A 19,394-nucleotide genomic window follows, 5' to 3' on the forward strand; every position below is an offset into this window, starting at 1 on the left:
ACTCTGTCCAGACCAATCCATTACACGCATGTCATTGTCGTGCAACCACTCCACCACAGGCCGTGCATTATGAACAGTTGCTCGATCGTGTTGAAAGACGCAATCGTCATTCGCGAATTGCTCTTCGACAGTGGGAAGAAAGAAAGTGTTTGAAACATCAATAGACTGCTGTGGTGTGATAGTACCACGCAAAACAACAGGAGATGCAAGCCCCTCCATGAGAAACGCCACCACAAAGTAACACCACCGCCTCCGAATTTTAATACTGGCACTACACGCGCCTGCAGATGACGTTCACTGGGCATTCGCCATAATCACACCCTGTCATCGGATCGCCACATTGTGTCCCGTGATTCGCCAGTCCACACAACGTTTTTCCACTGTCCAATCGTTAATGTTTACGCTTCTTACACCAAGCGAGGCGTTGTTTGGCATTTACAGCCTTGATGTGTGGCTTATGAACAACCGCTTAACCGTGAAATCCAAGTTTTCTCACCTTCCTCCTAACTGTCATAGTACTTGCAGTAGATACTGATGCAGTCTGGAGTTCCTGTGTGATGGTATGGATAGATGCCTGCCTATTACACATTACGACCCTCTTCAACTGTCGGCGGTCTCTGTCAGTTAACAGGCTTGGTCGGCCTTTACTGTTTTGTGCTGTACGTGTCCTTCGTTTCCACTTCACTATCATATCGGGAGAAGTTGACTTAGAGATGTTTAGGAGTGTGGAAATCTGGCGTGCAGATGTGTGACGCAAGTGACACCCAATCAACTGACCGTTCTGCTCTCTCACGATGTCTAATGACTACTCAGGTCGTTGTTATTGGAATACCTGGCAGTAGGTGGCAGGACAATGCACCTAATATGTAAGACGTATGTTTTTGGGTGTGTCCGGATATATTCAATCAAATAATGCATAAAGGGCCAGGTGACCTACAGGCATACTTGTTCTTCGTAGTTACCCTCCGGTTTGTTAAAACTAAATAGTCATTATAGTGCAATTGAAATGGTAGTGTTTAATTCAGATATTATTCGCAAATTGTTGATCTGTAACATAAAACAGGGGATATCGAAGTGAAAACGAAGAAAACATTACACATTCATTACATTACGCTAGAAAACGTAATGTTCTCTACCAAATGGTAAAATTTAACAAAACCACAAAACATAGATATCTCATACATTGCTTCAATACTTCGTTGAACTTATACAAAAAATGTTTCTGTTACTCACGAACACTCATTTCTCAACAATAACGGGAAAGTCTTGCATTTTATCTTGATGAAGAAGGTTATATTACGAACAAAAAACTACAGTTATATATAGTTTATATGATTGTGTATCTTCAGCATTTCGCGGCCCTGTCAGGAAGTGTATGAATATTAATTTTAAGCCGGCCCGAGTTGCCGAGCGGTTCTAGGAGCTACAGTCTGGAACCGCATGACCGCTACGGTCGCAGGTTCGAGTCCTGCCTCGGTCATGGATGTGTGTGATGTCCTTAGGTTAGACAGGTTTAAGTAGCTCTAAGTTCTAGGCGACTGATGATCTCAGATGTTAAGTCCCATAGTGCTCAGAGCCATTTGAACCATTAATTTTAATTTTAATAATCGACAGCCTCAGTTGCACCGTTTACCTAGAACTTACCTAGGTTTCAGTCAGGATAACCCAACCTTCTTCAGAGTAAGAGTAACTACTGTTTGTCCATAGTGGACATCGTCAGACTAAAACTACAAACCCATTCAGTCCAGCACTCGTGGCTGCTGCATCGCGATCGCGAAGTGGGGCTCAGGCAGTTCCACATACGTTTTATAGTCTGACGATAATTTATGGATTTGTAGTTTTAGCTTGACGATGTCCACTATGGACAAACGGTAGTTATTGCTATTCTGAAGAAGGCTGGGTTATCGCGACTGGAACGTAGGTAAATTCTAGGTAAACGGTGCAACTGAGGCTGTTGGTTATTAAAATTAAAAATTATATGTTTTGTTTGTAAACTGTACTACCCGACCGTAATTTTCGTAGAACCCGACTCTAATCGCGAAGAGTAAACAGAAGAAGACTCCACTGTGGCCACATCACTTTTTTTTCAACCTAGCACCGCCAACGTAAGTGTGCAGGCAGTTGTGTGATGCGAAAGATAAGCATCTTACAAATACATGTCACGTACGCTTCGATTATTTAAGTCCTCGAATTGCCGGAATTTTCATTCATGATACTGACTCCTTATTCAAAAAATAGTATAGGTTGCTGTGTTTACTTCCAGAGACATATACGGGAGTAAAGAATACATTTCACTGGACAATGTGAGTCCATATTTTACTGTTACCTGCCTATTGTAGCACAGAGTGTAAATTGGTATCTCTGTAGGCGACACCCTAGATAGTATTCACCTGATGGGAGAAGCAACCAGCCACTAGCGTCCTCCTAGCGCACAGCACAGCCTGTGGCTTCTGGAGTCCCGCCGGATCCGGGCGACCTTATTACCTGTTCCCGCTCCCCGTACACACACCAGGACGGGACGAGACACCTCCGGCGCGTTCCGAGCCGTTAGCGGGGAAAGCGGCGGCAGCGATGCCTGGACTCTGGACGCGAGGCACTGGCCGATGGCCGCTGGTTACTGGTGCCCTCTTCCCTTCCCAAGACTCGTACTTGACCTTAATGCTGCAATTTAGGAAATGGCCTATCACGATACACCTCCGTAGAGTAAAGGCATATGGCAGACCGGGGCTTGAACCCGGAACCTTGTATTTCGTGCCCGGTTCTCTTTATTGACTGCGCTGCGGATGACCTGCACACGCGGCACCAATTTTGCCAGCACCTCTATACTGTTTCCCAAACTGAAACTCTTCTGCATACCACTCGTCTAAAAGAGGCTACAGCGGAGAACTGGTACATAAAAGGTGTTCATTCCAATATGAAACCTCCGCTCTGGCAAAGTAGTGTGCATTGTTTTGAAACTTTATGTCAGATAAAACTACACTCCCGGAAATTGAAATAAGAACACCGTGAATTCATTGTCCCAGGAAGGGGAAACTTTATTGACACATTCCTGGGGTCAGATACATCACATGATCACACTGACAGAACCACAGGCACATAGACACAGGCAACAGAGCATGCACAATGTCGGCACTAGTACAGTGTATATCCACCTTTCGCAGCAATGCAGGCTGCTATTCTCCCATGGAGACGATCGTACAGATGCTGGATGTAGTCCTGTGGAACGGCTTGCCATGCCATTTCCACCTGGCGCCTCAGTTGGACCAGAGTTCGTGCTGGACGTGCAGACCGCGTGAGACGACGCTTCATCCAGTCCCAAACACGCGCAATGGGGGACAGATCCGGATATCTTGCTGGCCAGGGTAGTTGACTTACACCTTCTAGAGCACGTTGGGTGGCACGGGATACATGCGGTCGTGCATTGTCCTGTTGCAACAGCAAGTTCCCTTGCCGGTCTAGGAATGGTAGAACGATGGGTTCGATGACGGTTTGGATGTACCGTGCACTATTCAGTGTCCCCTCGACGATCACCAGAGGTGTACGGCCAGTGTAGGAGATCGCTCCCCACACCATGATGCCGGGTGTTGGCCCTGTGTGCCTCGGTCGTATGCAGTCCTGATTGTGGCGCTCACCTGCACGGCGCCAAACACGCATACGACCATCATTGGCACCAAGGCAGAAGCGACTCTCATCGCTGAAGACGACACGTCTCCATTCGTCCCTCCATTCACGCCTGTCGCGACACCACTGGAGGCGGGCTGCACGATGTTGGGGCGTGAGCGGAAGACGGCCTAACGGTGTGCGGGACCGTAGCCCAGCTTCATGGAGACGGTTGCGAATGGTCCTCGCCGATACCCCAGGAGCAACAGTGTCCCTAATTTGCTGTGAAGTGGCGGTGCGGTCCCCTGCGGCACTGCGTAGGATCCTACGGTCTTGGCGTGCATCCGTGCGTCGCTGCGGTCCGGTCCCAGGTCGACGGGCACGTGCACCTTCCGCCGACCACTGGCGACAACATCGATGTACTGTGGAGACCTCACGCCCCACGTGTTGAGCAATTCGGCGGTACGTCCACCCGGCCTCCCGCATGCCCACTATACGCCCCCGTTTTAAGTCCGTCAACTGCACATACGGTTCACGTCCACGCTGTCGCGGCATGCTACCAGTGTTAAAGACTGCGATGGAGCTCCATATTCCACGGCAAACTGGCTGCCACTGACGGCGGCGGTGCACAAATGCTGCGCAGCTAGCGCCATTCGACGGCCAACACCGCGGTTCCTGGTGTGTCCGCTGTGCCGTGCGTGTGATCATTGCTTGTACAGCCCTCTCGCAGTGTCCGGAGCAAGTATGGTGGGTCTGACACACCGGTGTCAATGTGTTCTTTTTTCCATTTCCAGGAGTGTATTTTCCTGACAGAGACTCGAGCCGTATCGTTGCTCCTCGCCTCCCAAGTTTAGGTTACACCCTTTAAAATGTTACTAACTTCCTTAACACTACATCATACAAAAGGAACGAGGGTGACAATCTGACAGGGAAGTCCGTGGATATATGTTTGGTGATTTATTAAGCACATGTGCTGATCAGATTAGGGCTTTCGCTCTCTCGAATGTAAGACCACTTTTCTTTCGTAGTTTAGACATACACAGGGTATTCCATTTACTTTGACCACTACACTTTTCTGCACATGCAAAGTAGACAACAATCATGAATCAAATGTTGGTTAGCTGCGAGAGGGCCTTTAACTAGCACGGTTGTCTTTCTTGTAACTTGTAAGATACGAACAGTTGTATCTCTTTTTTAAATAACACACCATATTTTTTATTCGGTAAGTCACTTTCTCGCCTCCAGACTTGTTCAAAATCGGGCTACGTAATTCGTCCACTTGCCATTGTTGACATGAAACACAAGAAAGATACACATCCGGCATTCAGTCAGCCGTCTGTAGTTGAAGATTTGTCGGAACACCATGTCTGACGGAGCTCTATGACAACTGCGATTTCTTGGGTTCTAATTTCTTGTTTTCTGAGGCGCCAGTAGTAGACGAGAAAACATCAACGCGAAGGTGGGTTCATGTCACAATTCGCTCTATTTAGAGTTACTGTCTTTGCGTAGCATTGCACTTACCTTCAACCATAATAAAAGTAATGAAGAATCAGTTTTTAATCATAACTTTCTTTACTGTTTTCAACATATCAATTAAAGGTCCTACGATTCTGTATTGCGTATACCTGTGTTGTAAATGCAGAAATTGTGGCAGTTGCTGTTCTGATACCTTGCTGCTTAATGACCATTTGGAAGCTGAACATCATTCACTTAATACAGTTCTTTTCTTTTTTCTTCTGGACAAAAAGTTATTCCTTGTGGTCAAGACAAAATGATTTGAAAATAATATAAAAACCAGATCGTGTAGGATGTTGATGAGAAGAATAGCACAAGATAGGTAGGAAGAGTGATGATTCAATAAAGAGTCCTTTTGGCCTTTGTCTTTGATCGCCGTTCTGTGTTTGTTAGATTTTCTTAACAGTTATTAAATATTAACAGAACTGCACAAATTAATTTTTGATTTCTACATATTTCCTAAATGGTTCAAATGGCTCTGACCACTATGGGACTAAACATCTGTGGTCATCAGTCCCCGAGAACTTAGAACTACTTAAACCTAACTAACCTAAGGACATCACACACATCCATGCCCGAGGCAGGATTCGAACCTGCTACCGTAGCGGTCGCGCGGTTCCAGACTGTAGCGCCTTGAATTGCTCGGCCATTCCGGCCGGCTCTACATATTTATTCTCATTTAGTAACATTTCGATGACCAGCTTGTATTCAGAAAGTGAGACAATACATACTCTAAGAGTGGCTTAACAGAATTTTTACTACCGAGTAGTGATGGCCAGATATCGAAGTTACTGTATTAAAGGACTAGCAGACGCGAACACACTGAGATAGATGTCCACAACTTTACTATTGGACAAGAAAGACCTAGCTAAGTATTTGTGCACGGCTCCTACCTATAGACGCACTTAGCGCAGAAAATGAGAAAATGACAAAATAGGAGTCTACTAAGCTTTAGTTTTAACCATAAAAGACAACAAAGCTGAAGGACACATACGAGGCAAGGAAGTAAATCTGCTTAACTAGGAGCTATGTATCTGTGAAGTATAGGTACTATTTTACGGGAGAGCTACGGGAAAGCATTGTCATCTCCAAAGGGAATACTCTAATTTCACTAAAAGTAAAACCTTCAATTCTGGGTAATTAACAAACGAACACGTTATTTAGATGGAAGTATACATTTCATAAACAGAAAAATCAAGAGTACGAAACAATGTTAGTGAATTTTGCAAATAATTACGTCTTAATGTTAGAATATACCAGATCACGTAAATTTTGAGTGCAAATACCTTCTAAAGTACTGAAGCTGTTTGAAAAAGTAAAACACTTTTGGTAAATGAAGAACGGAAACTTTTAAATGAGGTAAGTCAATCTCGAAACATGCAGATTTTAGCCTCGTTGACTTTTGACATGCTTGTGGGCTACGCTCGTCGTAAATTCGAGTACTTTTTTAACTAAAATATTTTCATGTGGATTAACCATACTATTGTCATCAGTAATCGATAAGTTACACCAAGAAAACTAAAATTTATGAAATTTGTTGCGGATAAGAAATTTATCATTTATAGTAGCTACAGTATGTGCAATATATGTATAATGGAATAAAGAAAAGAAATACGTATTGAAGGAGGAGAAATGTAGCAAGTCGAGCAACTCTGGCGCAGCTCCTTTGCCTTTGGCCGGCAAGTGTCACCATCTCAGCTATTTGATTTGTGTGTTGATGATACTGACTATCGTTGCTTTAAACCCCTAACGAGTTACTACAAGACCATTGAATTGCTCTCTCACTTCACTAGAAGCCAGCCGCGGTAGTCTCGCGGTTCTAGGCGCTACGGTCGCAGGTTCGATTCTTCCCTCGGGCATGGATGTGTGTGATGTCCTTAGGTTAGTTAGGTTTAAGTAGTTCTAAGTTCTAGGGGACTGATGACCACTGCAGTTGAGTCCCATAGTGCTCAGAGCCATTTGAACCAACTTGACGAGAAAAACCAATCAAATAAATAATACACGACCTTTAGTCGTATATCTATAAGGCAGACTAAGTTGGTGGTGTATTCATGTAAAGCGGTATACTGATAAGTCATTCTCGGGACTACTGCATTAAGTCTGACTTTCGTCATTCTAAACCAATAAAGTCTTAGAGGTGGAAGTACACAGAAGACATGATCGGATGTCAATGTAACTTATACAAGCTCACATCATTGGTGGGTATGTACATTATTACAACTTCAATCTGCTGTGACACGTACAAGTGGATCATGAACAGCTTCAGATTTTAAGTGATCGCTGTAAAAAAACACGCAGATGCTGCATACTCTTGTGAGTCAGCGTTGTGCGCAATTGACAGAGTTTGGAAGTGGTCTCATTGTGGATCTCCATTTGGCGAGACGGTCTAATCGTTCGATTTCCAGATTTTTGTGGCACTCGGATGTGGCCTATGTTGGCTTGCATGGGAAACTTGAGTGCAGACACACTCGTAATTACGCTCTGGTTGACCTCGTCTGAGCAACAGAAGCGAGGAACGCCGTATTGTACACCAGGCACTGTGTAACCACTCCACATCTGTGCCTGCCATATCATAACAAGTAATGGACTCATGCAATTTCATTTTCATCTCGCGGCACTTGTCGCAGACTAACAATAGACGGGCCAAGTAATTTGCAGCCCATTCGTAGACTGTCGTTAACACAACGGCAGTCATTTTTTTTTTTTTTTTTTTTTTTTTTTTTTTTTTTTTTTTTTACCAACCACTCATTCGTGCGTTTCTGTTAGCAATAAACTTTTCTTACGAGCCATCAGTTCCACAGTATCGGTAATTTTTAAGGGAGGGAAGTAATGAATACCTTATGTCAAACTGTTAAGTAAAACTTAATGAAAATGTTTTTTAAAACCTCTACCGCATACGGCCCACCATCAAAGCTCGAACACCCAGTAGTGGGCAGTAGGGACCAGTTTGATCACAACTACGTTAACACGACACAAAATGGCTGCTTTTGTAGTGGTTCTGTGATCTGGAAGTATGCGCTATCCCGCATGAACATCTTCGGCGAGCGTGACGGCGGCGTTGGCATATACAGTATCCAGTGTTTGGAGAAGCACATCGGTATATACTGTGTGTGTGCAGATCGCCAACCAGCAGTTTGCTTCCGGGCCATGTTTACTATTTTTGAGCGTGACCTTACTCTGCCTTGCTATGACTGATGACCCTCACTGCACGAGATAACCTGATGATGCATTGGAACGGCGGAAAGTTCCACGGGACTGGAAGAAGGCCCAGGTCATAGCAGTCTATGAAAAGGGTAGAAAATCGGATGCACGTAATTACCGGCCAATTTCACTGATCTAGATTTGTTGTAGAATCATGGAACATATTTTGTGTTCCTAAGCAGATTCAGAAGGATGTAGGTTGCAGTAGGTACTGGGAGATGAAGAAGCTTGCACAAGATAGAGTAGCATGGAGAGCTGCATGAAACCAGTCTCAGGACTGAAGACCACAACAACGACAATTTTGTGTTCAGAAATAATGACCTTTCCAGACTCTGAGAAGCTCATCTGCAGAAACCAGCACGGTTTTAGGAAACAGCGGTCATACGAGATACAGCTGGCCCACTTTGTGCATGATATATAACAGGCTCTAGTTACTGGCTCCCAGGTTGATGCCATATTTCTCGACTTTCGAAAGGCGTTGGACTCAGTTCCGCATTGTCGCTTGCTACAAAAAGTGAGCGCTTACGGTCTATCCAGTGACAGGTGCGGTTGGATACTAAGTTTTGTAACAGACAGGGAGTAGTATATCGTCCTGAATGGGGTGACTTCAATAGAAGCAAGAGTAACTTCAGGTGTGTCCCAGGCCAGCGTAATAGGTCCTATGTTTTTTACGATTTACATAAACAATCTGGTTGATGGTATTGACAGCGGCCTTAGACTGTTTGCCGATGATGCTGTAGTCTACAGGAAAGTAGTATCACACGACAGAGTTCTGAACAAGTCAATGAGGATTTGCAGAAAATAAATGCGTGGTGTAACGACTGGCAGTTATCTCTCAATATTAGTAAGTGTAGCCTACTGCGTCTAACAAGGCGAAAATCCCCATTAATGTATGAGTACAAAATAAATGATCAGTCTTTGAAAGCGGTAACATCAGTCAAATATCTGGGTGTGACTATTCGAAATGATCTCAAATGGACTGATCAGATTACACAAGTAACGGGTAAGGCAAACTCTAGATTGCGGTTTATTGGTAGAATCCTCAAGCGATGCAGTCCTTCATTAAAGGAAATAGCTTACAATACGTTAGTTCGTCCAGTCTTAAAGTATTGTTCGTCTGTGTGGGCCCCTTACCAGATGGGTCTGATTCAAGAAATTGAGAAGGTGCAAAGAAGAGCGGCAAGATTCGTGACTGGTACATTTAGCCATCGCGAGAGCGCACAGAAGGTTTGATGCGGGACATACTTTCAGATAGACGACGCGCTAAACGGAACGGGCTGCTCACTAAATTCCGAAATCCGATCTTTACCGAGGATGTAGAGCATATATTATTACCACCAACTTTCAAATCGGGTAATGATCATCATTCAAACATAAGGCAAATAAGCGCTCGTACTGAGGCGATCAGATAGTCGTTTTTCCCTCGTGCGATTCGCGACTGGAACAGAGGGGTGGAAATATGACTTTGGCTTGAATTGTGCCCTCCGCCACACACCGCATGGTGGCTAGCGGAATATATATGTAGATGTAGATGTAACTGGGCGAAAAGCTTTGTTTTTGATCCATCCAAGAGCTTTATGTAACCTAGGACTGTCTTTCAATACTAAGCATAGCAGTGCAATCCCTGGAGTCATGGTGTGAAGAGTCAACAGTTACGGCTTCACCTCACGGCTCGTAACCATTGCAGAAACTGTGGGGGCACAGAGATACGTCACGGATACGCTTAGTCTCTCCCTTGCGACAGTATTGTGTCCAGGACAGTGGTCGCCCACACATGGCACATGTATCTACCAACGGTCTTCGTGATGTCTAGTTGCTCCGGCGACCCGCAATATCCACATATCTGTCCCCTATAGAACTTGTGGCCGACCGGGTCCGACGTCAGCTCGGTATTAGTGAGAGTATCCAGAACGAGAAGACCAGCCAAAAACGCTGTGGGCCAGCTTGCCTCAGGAGAGGATACTACAGCTTTACCACACATTCCCAGCTGAATCAGTGCAAACATGCCGGCCAGGAGGGGTGCAGCATCATTCCGACAAGTGGACGCATACTGCCAACTTCTCCACGAATTTGACTCGATTTTGTAATCCTCACAATGACATCACTTACACTCTCTAAACGGGAATTTTAGTTTCGTTTGCTCTTCGTCTTCTGTGTACTTCACTTTTGTTGACAGGGAGTGTTGCATTCGTTCATTCAGAAAATTGACATGGAAGCGATGTTCCAAAACACTGATCCACTAATGTCGATGGTGACAGATAAGGCTCGTAAATTCTGGACTCCTCTCGATGAAAACACATCCGTGTCGCAGCAACACTCAGCTCAGATTTATAGTCTCCAATCAAAGTATAATTTTGCGTAATTCGTTCTACGCTGCAGAAACCACTAATACAGTCTTTACGTGAGGTATAAATTTATGTGGTTGTCGAGTTGCCACTCTCCGTCCTACGGAGAACGGCTTTCGCTTCCTAGAGACTAGTCGCCGATTCTCGTCGTTTGAGCGTTTAGTTGTGATACCTAATGAGATAAAATCCTGTCCTAGCGGATCACTGCCTGTTAAACCTAAGCTAGATTTGCTAGTATATTTTTTATCTCGACCGAAGCGTTTATTTCTTGCTCGTAACCTGAAGTGAAGACATCAGTGTGCTGCAATAAAAGTGAAACTATTTGATAATTGCGAGCAACAGCTACTTAGCGTAACTGCAATTTATTAACTGCAATGGGGTAACAGTGAGATAATTGGGAATGTCGGGAAACATTTTTGCTTTCCTTTCCGTTTTAGTAGGAAATATATAATCCACTAATGACTTAGTTTATCCTGATGGCATATTCATTTTCTTCAGCCTAACTAAACAACCATTTTTTTTACCTTTACAATACTTCATTCCTTATGATTCATTTATTACAAAGTTAAACATAAGGTTCATCCAATAATTGCGTCTCCGAGAGGGAGACAGAGAGAGAGAGAGAGAGAGAGAGAGAGAGAGAGAGAGAGAGAGAGGAGTGAATGAGTGAGAGAGGTCTGAACTGGCACCATAAAACTTCGTGATGTCGGATACAGAACTCTCTATTGAAGGTAAGGCCGCATGGATTTGGTATATGGGACACTATATTATGTAGTATTTCAACTGCCCAAATTGGAAACCATTCTCATGACTCTTACATTTCCACCTTTTCCAGTAAGAATGATGATTATGCCACATAAATTATCTTGTCTCTTACCACTATTTCCCTCGTTCATGAAAACTGTAAAAAAGTGCGATACTAACTGAGACAGGCAATACCGCTGCGGAATTCGATGAAAACGGAATTTCTTCACCGACTCCGCCTCCACTTTCTGCTCCTTCTAGTCATGCCATCTAATTCCTGGTGAATCAACGCACTTAGTGCAGCTCACTGTACGCTGATGTCAGAATAACACGTCACATGTGATTTGGTACGGAGTAATGTCGCGTACGCAGTGACGCCAGTAATAAATACCCGAAATTTCTATGAGCTGTAGCTCTAATCCTTACGTAAAGAAAAAATTTATTTTGACTTCGGTGTATCGAATTTGGATCTTGCATGGTAATACACATCTTCTTCAGAATAATATAAAAAGGAGTAAACAGACACAGGTTAAATTACTACTTGCATTTTCCGAATTGGTGCCGCATTCAGTTACGAAGGACATTATGTTTCTTGCCCTAGAAACCTAACATAGGCCAAAAGTGTCCTCATAAATAAGAGTCAGCCTAATATTCACGAGCTCTTACGAATATTATTCTTATAGAAATGCCACAGAACAGACATTACGTGCAATCCGTAGCTGTGGTACACATTATGTAAACTGAAATTGGAAGGGGGGGAAGGAATTATTTATTTCACCTGCATCGGGAGTTTATGCGGAATCAGCGGCGACGAGTGAAAATGTTTGCCGGACAGGGGCTGGAATCCAGCATCTCCTGCTTACCACGCTGTTATAGAATAATATTCTGGTCTCAGTGATTTAACTCTATGTTTTGTGCGACAGGACGTCAGGATATTTCTTCTGTGACCTTCAGTCTGCTCGTTCGCACAGCTAAAGAAATACTGATGTAATTTTGATGATAGCATTGTAGTGTCTTTTGCTTAACACAAAGTTAGAACCAGAACGGAAGGTATGGTGGTAGATACATCAATATATCTTCATTAAATGAAGTTCGTTATACCTCCGAAAAATTTCCTATAATTCATCGTTTTAATGAGAGCTTTTAATCTGCGTGCTTGTTTATATGCTAATCATTAAAACAAACTTCAAATTTCGGTTAATACACTAACTGATCAAAAGGAACTTGACACCTCTAAAAACAAACGATTTTCATATTAGGTGCACTGTGCTGCTACCTACTGCCTGGAAATCCATATCAGCGACCTCAGTAGTCATTAGGCACCTTGAGAGAGCAGAATGGGGCGTTCCGAGGAACTCACGGACTTCGAACGTGGTCAGGTGATTGGGTGTCACTTGTGTCATACGTCTGTATGCGAGATTTTGAAGAGGAGCTTTCGAAATATGGTGCTACAGATGAATGTTGAAGATTAGATGGGTAGATCATATAACTAATGAGGAGGTATTGAATAGGATTGGGGAGAAGAGCAGTTTGTGGCACAACTTGACTAGAAGAAGGGATCGGTTGGTAGGACATGTTCTAAGGCATAAAGGGATCACCAATTTAGCATTGGAGGGCAGCGTGGAGCGCAAAAGTCGTGGAGGGAGACAAAGAGATGAATGCACTAAGCAGATTCAAAAGTATGTAGGTTGCAGTAGGTACTGGGAGATGAAGAAGCTTGCACAGAATAGAGTAGCATGGAGAGCTGCATGAAACCAGTCTCGGGACTCAAGACCACAACAAACAATCATGAAAGGACATGTACAGCACAAAAACGTACAGGCCGACCTCGTCTGTTGACTCATGGAGACCGCCGACAGTTGAAGACGTTAGTAATTAGTAATGTGTAATAGGCAGACATCTATCCAGACCATCATACAGGAACTCCAAACTGCATCAGGATCCACTGTACGTACTATGACAGTTAGGCGGGAGGTGAGAAAACGTGGACTGAATGGTCGAGCGGCTGTTCATAAGCCCCACATAACACCGGTAAACGCCAAACGATGCCTCTCTTTGTGTAAGGAGCGTAAACATTGCACGATTGAACAGTGGGAAAAAAATGTGTGGAGTGGCAATCAAGGGACACAACGTGGCGACCCGATGGCAGGGTGTGGGTGCGGCGATTGCCCGGTGAATGTCATCTGCTAGCGTGTGTAGTACCAACAGTAAAATTCGGAGGCGGTGGTGTCATGGTGTGGTCGTGTTTTTCATGAAGGGGGTTGCACCCCTTGTTTTGCGTGGCACTATCACAGCACAGCCGTACCCTAATGTTTTAAGCGTCTTCTTGCTTCCCACTGTTGAAGAGCAATTCGGGTATGGTGAATGCATCTTTCTACACGATCGAGCACCTGTTCATAATGTACGGCCTGTGACGGCGTGGTTACACGACAGTAACATCCCTGCAATGGACTGGCATGCACAGAGTCCTGACCTAAATAGCATAGAGCACGTTTGGGACATTTTGAAGCTCTGATTTCGTGCCAGGCCTCACCGACCGGCATCGAAACCTTTCCGTTTTCTGTCATTTCTCTAGAACGGCAACAATAACGTTACTCTGGATATGAATGTTCAATCAAGACCAAACTAAACAAGTTTAATATCAGTCTTACGCTTTCTTAATGTGAACAAATAGTGGGATGTACTCGTCCATTTGTTTACAATTTAGGCAATGTATTTTACATCACACACACACACACACACACACACACATACACACACTTTCACTGGTCATACCGGACTATGGAGCCCATTACCCCAGCAACGTATCGTCGCCATCTGTCCTTGTCCTGGGCTATTTCCTTCCATTCACCTTCAATACCTAGGCTCCTCAAATCAGTCTTCACATTGTCCTCCCATCTACGCCTCGGTCTCCCCACAGGACGTTTTCCCTGTAAGTGCCCTACCAGTACTCTGCGCGCTGCCCTGCCTTATCCATTCGACCTACTTGAGCCACCCATCGCAGGCTATGTGATTTAAAATACTGATTAGACAGGGCTTGAATAGAGTTCGTGAGCCTCTTCGTTATGCAGTTTTCGGCACTCTCCGCTAATGTCCTCCCTTTTTGCTCCGAAAATTTTTTCTCTAAATTTTGTTTCCAAACACTCGAATCGGCTTTTCATTTTGCGCAGTGTGAGACAAAGTCTCATACTCATACAGCATAACTGGTACAGTAATAGTTTTGTATATTCTAATCTTTAAATTCCTAGACAATATCCGTGATGAAAGTAATCAAAGAGACCCATGGCCATTAATGTTGCTGATTCTTGATGAATAGGTTTGATAGTAAGAGAAGAAGAAACAGGGGTGGGTCATCACGCCATCGCCTGCTCCCCACCGGCTGTCCGCGGTACATCAATACACAGAATACAACAAAATATATTATCAAATTTTCAAACGCAACCAGTAACAAAGAAGAAAATATGCTCAAGGACTTCTGTCCAGCAACGCTTTATTTCCATGTCATGACTCACTGCGTTCAAATGTTAACAGGTCATAAACCATAGTAGTAACGCAGGAACATAATGTGCCAGAACTGTTTCGTCCGTATTTGGTAAGAAGTGCTGGGGTCAACTAAGGGCATTGCAAATCCATATTAAATGGATAAAGCATGAACATATTTATTTTTACTATGAAGAAACTAACTGAAAACATACACAAATTAAAGTCTCTTTCTTCTCTGTTCCTCGCTGGTTCTCACGGAGTCACTGATTGAATCGTAGCTACAACAGTGTAGCTAGCTGGCTACCAGGCAGTTACTATACAAGAGTAAGGCACCAATTCAATAGGGAGCACAGAGAGGGTTCCCAAAAGCCGTGCCTCTGAACTTCTATTCACCCCATCAACTTCACAGTGAAAGGGGGGGGGGGGGGGGGGGGGGAGCAGAGAAAGGGTCATGACATTCGGGTTGAAGGCTGTGTCTGTCATCTCCAGACGTCATTCCAGCACGTCCGACTGATGAGAAGGATATTATGGGGTTAGACGCCTCATTTATAGACACAGAGCCAGCCGCGGTGGCCGAGCGGTTCTAGGCGCTTCAGTCCGGAACCGCGCGACTGCTACGGTCGCAGGTTCGAATCCTGCCTCGGGCATGGTTGTCTGTGGTGTCCTTAGGTTAGTTAGGTTTAAGTAGTTCTAAGTTCTAGGGGACTGATGACCTCAGATGTTAAGTCCCATAGTGCTCAGAGCCATTTGAACCATTTTTGAACCAGACACAGAGAGCCGCTTCACTTCTCCTCTCTCTAAAATGCCTCACCGTCATAAAAAGCAAAAAAAAATCACAAATACAGGGGTAAATTATTGGATTCGTGCGTAAGTTGGAAGCGTTTTTCCACCACTTTGATAAACACAACAGATACTCATAACAGAAAGTTTAATCGTCAACAGCACACTATCCTTTACAATTTATAACAGTTTGCCAACGCTGATGTAGCTTTCCGATTCCGCAACGGTAGAGATCACGTGGTTTTGAGCCGAAGAGCACGTCGAGCCATGTTCGGAGGGCATTTTCATCTGGAAAGGAAGCGCCTTGAAGAATGTTCGACAGAGAGCGGAAAAGCTGAAAATCCTAGGGCGCAGAGACAGGTGAATAAGGTGGCTGCGGTATGACTTCCCAACCCAACTCCTGTATAGTGTTTTTTAATCCGGATAGTAGGATGTGGTCGGGCGTTATTGTGGGGTAGCTTCACTTTACACAGTATTTCTGGTGGTTGTTATTGGACTGCGTCTGCAAGACGTCTGACTTGTTGACAATGAATGCCAGCAGTGATGGTTACTCCTCAGGGACGCATTTGTAGGGTACCACACAGTCGTTGTTTCACCAGATGCTTGGCATAATTTTTTGTGGGTGTATGCAGGTCTTTGCACGGAGGGTTGCTACTTTCCTTTCTTTTCTTTATATTAGCATATTTATAGCATTTCTCGTCACTAGTAATGTTATAGGGTGGGTGTTATTCACGAGCCAAATGATGACGAGCAAGCAGAGATGCTCATATGGCTCCCCACTGATTTTTGTGGTGTCGACATGCAGTACCCACACAACCGATTTCTTAACCTTCCCCATTTCATGCAGATATCGTACAATAGTGGAATGAGCATAGTTTATCACATTTCCCAATTCTCGAGTACAATGACGAGGATCATTGTTGATTAATGTCTTTAAACTATCTTCATCAAACCCAGGATGTCTTTCTGGTACTGAAACAGAGGATGACAGAAGGATGGCAGACTAAAGGCCGAAATACTAAATGTCTTTTTCCAAAGCTGTTTCACAGAGGAAGACTGCACTGTAGTTCCTTCTCTAGATTGTCGCACAGATGATAAAATGGTAGATACCGAAATAAACGACAGACGGATAGAGAAACAATTAAAATCGCTCAAAAGAGGAAAGGCCACTGGACCTGATGGGATACCAGTTCGATTTTACACAGAGTACGCGAAGGAACTTGCCCCCCTTCTTGCAGCGGTATACCGTAGGTCTCTAGAAGAGCGTAGCGTTCCAAAGGATAGGAAAAGGGCACAGGTCATCCCCGTTTTCAAGAAGGGACGTTGAACAAAAGTGCAGAACTATAGACCTATATCTCTAAAGTGTATCAGTTGAAGAATTTTGGAACACGTATTATATTCGAGTATAATGACCTTTCTGGAGACTAGAAATCTACTCTGTAGGAATCAGCATGGGTTTCGAAAAAGACGGCCGTGTGAAACCCAGCTCGCGCTATTAGTCGACGAGACTCAGAGGGTCATAGACACTGGTTCCCAGGAAGATGCCGTGTTTCTTGACTTCCGCAAGGCGTTTGATACAATTCCCCACAGTCGTTTAATGGACAAAGTAAGAGCATATGGACAATGAGACCCATTGTGTGATTGGATTGAAGAGTTCCTAGATAACAGAACGCAGCATGTCATTCTCAGTGGAGAAAGTTTTCGAAGTGAGAGTGATTTCATGTGTGCCGCAGGGGAGTGTCGTAGGACCGTTGCTATTCACAATGTATGTTAATGACCTTGTGGATAACATCGGACGTTCACAGAGGCTTTTTGCGGATGATGCTGTAGTACATCGAGAGATTGTAACAGTGGAAAATTGTGCTGAAATGCAGGAGGATCTACAACGAATTGACGCATGATGCAGGGAATGGCAATTGAATATCAATGTAGACAAGTGTAATGTGCTGCGAATACATAGAAAGAAAGATCCCGTATCATTTAGCTACAATATAGCAGGTCAGCACACTGCAAGCAGTTAATTCCATAAATTATCTGGGAGTGGGCATTAGGAGTGATTTAAAATGGAATGATGATATTAAGTTGATCGTCGATAAAGCAGATGCCAGACTGAGATCCATTGGAAGAATCCTTAGGGAATGCAATCTGAAAACAAAGAAAGTAGGTTACAGTACACTTGTTCGCTCACCGCTTGATTACTGTTCAGCAGTGTGGGATCCATATCGGATAGGGTTGATAAAAATAGATGAAGATGATCCAACGCAGAGCAGCGCGGTTCATTGCAGTATCATTTAGTAATTGGGAAAGCGTTACGGAGATGATAGATAAAGTCCAGTGGAAGACTCTGCAGGAGAGACACTCAGTAGCTCGGTACATGCTTCTGTTGAAGTTTCGAGAACATGCCTTCACCGAGGAGTCAAGCAGTATATTGCTCCCTCTTACGTATATCTCGCGAAGAGACCATGAGGATAAAATCAGAGAGATTGGAGCCCACACAGAGGCATACCGACAATCCTTCTTTCCACGAACAATACGAGACTGGAATAGAAGGGAGAACCGAGAGAGGTACTCAAGGTACCCTCCGCCACACACCGTCAGGTGACTTGCGGAGTATGGATGTAGATGTAGATGAACGTGGAGAGTCACTAATGTCAAAACGATCCTTCTTAAATCGAGAAAACCATTTTCTTGCCGTGTGTTATCCCCATACACGGCGAAATTTTTTATATCTACCTCTGCTGCTGCCACCCCTCTGTTGAACTGAAACAAAAGAATATGTCCGAAACGTTCTGATTCCTCTCCTTGGCACTCCATTTTCTAACGTTTACCGGTCTGCTCACAATCTCCAAATGACAAAATGTCAATAATAAACTCAAATAACAAAAGTGAACTATAAAAAAGCCATAACGACAGGAATAACAATATGCAAAAAAGTGCGATCTTTGGCACCAACATAATAAATCCACGCACCTGTATACTCCATGCAATATGAATGGATACAGGACCCATCTGAAGGATTTCGACTCCTCGTATACGATAGACCTGTCTGTTTACGCCTCCAAGAGAATCATTTTAAAACAATTGACGCATCTCCACGATAATGACGACCTTGCTGGTGACGGGGAGGAATCTGGGTAGCGGTGATGGTCAGGGACACAGGGACACATGCCATTCCTCACCTGTGCTCTTAAATACTACACTACAAGAGGTCACTGTTAAGATAACGGCGCTTGTCAATGTGACACTGTGCTCCTTGCACCTACCGCCCCCTGAGCCTGTTGACAGTGAGATCCTAGGAAGGCTTTAATGCTGAAATGTCCCATTTCTTTCTCCTTTTTGGAGATTTCAATGCACGCTGTATGCTTTGAGTGTCCAATACCACTTGCACCAAGGGTCGGTTACTTGAGGATCTCACACAAACTGAAAACATCTTACTGATGAACATGGGTCGAACTACTCACTGCAGCACCGATACAGGTTCGTCTACAATCATAGACCGCATCTGCTCATCTATCACTGCAGTGTCTGCTGAGTGGGAAGAGGATGAAAACCTCCTTAGCAGTGATAAATACCCTACCTGGATCCATTTGTCAAATGGACCGAGCGAGGTGGGGCAGCGGTCACCATTCTGGACTCCCATTGAGGAGGGCGATGGTTCAGATCTGCGTCTGTCCATCCAGAAAAAACGTTTGTCGTGGTTTCCCAACATCACTCCAGGCAAAGGCC

At 44.3% G+C, this 19,394-nt stretch overlaps 1 protein-coding gene across 2 annotated transcripts in view; it reads left to right on the forward strand.

Moving 5' to 3' along the window:
* LOC126272687 (uncharacterized) overlaps window positions 1-19,394 on the forward strand; it is a 661,027-nt gene that overhangs the window by 32,643 nt on the left and 608,990 nt on the right. The gene's annotated exons all lie outside the window — the stretch shown is intronic.

This window comes from Schistocerca gregaria, chromosome 5, assembly GCF_023897955.1.
Source record: "Schistocerca gregaria isolate iqSchGreg1 chromosome 5, iqSchGreg1.2, whole genome shotgun sequence".
In the NCBI taxonomy this organism is placed as follows: Eukaryota; Metazoa; Arthropoda; class Insecta; order Orthoptera; family Acrididae; genus Schistocerca; species Schistocerca gregaria.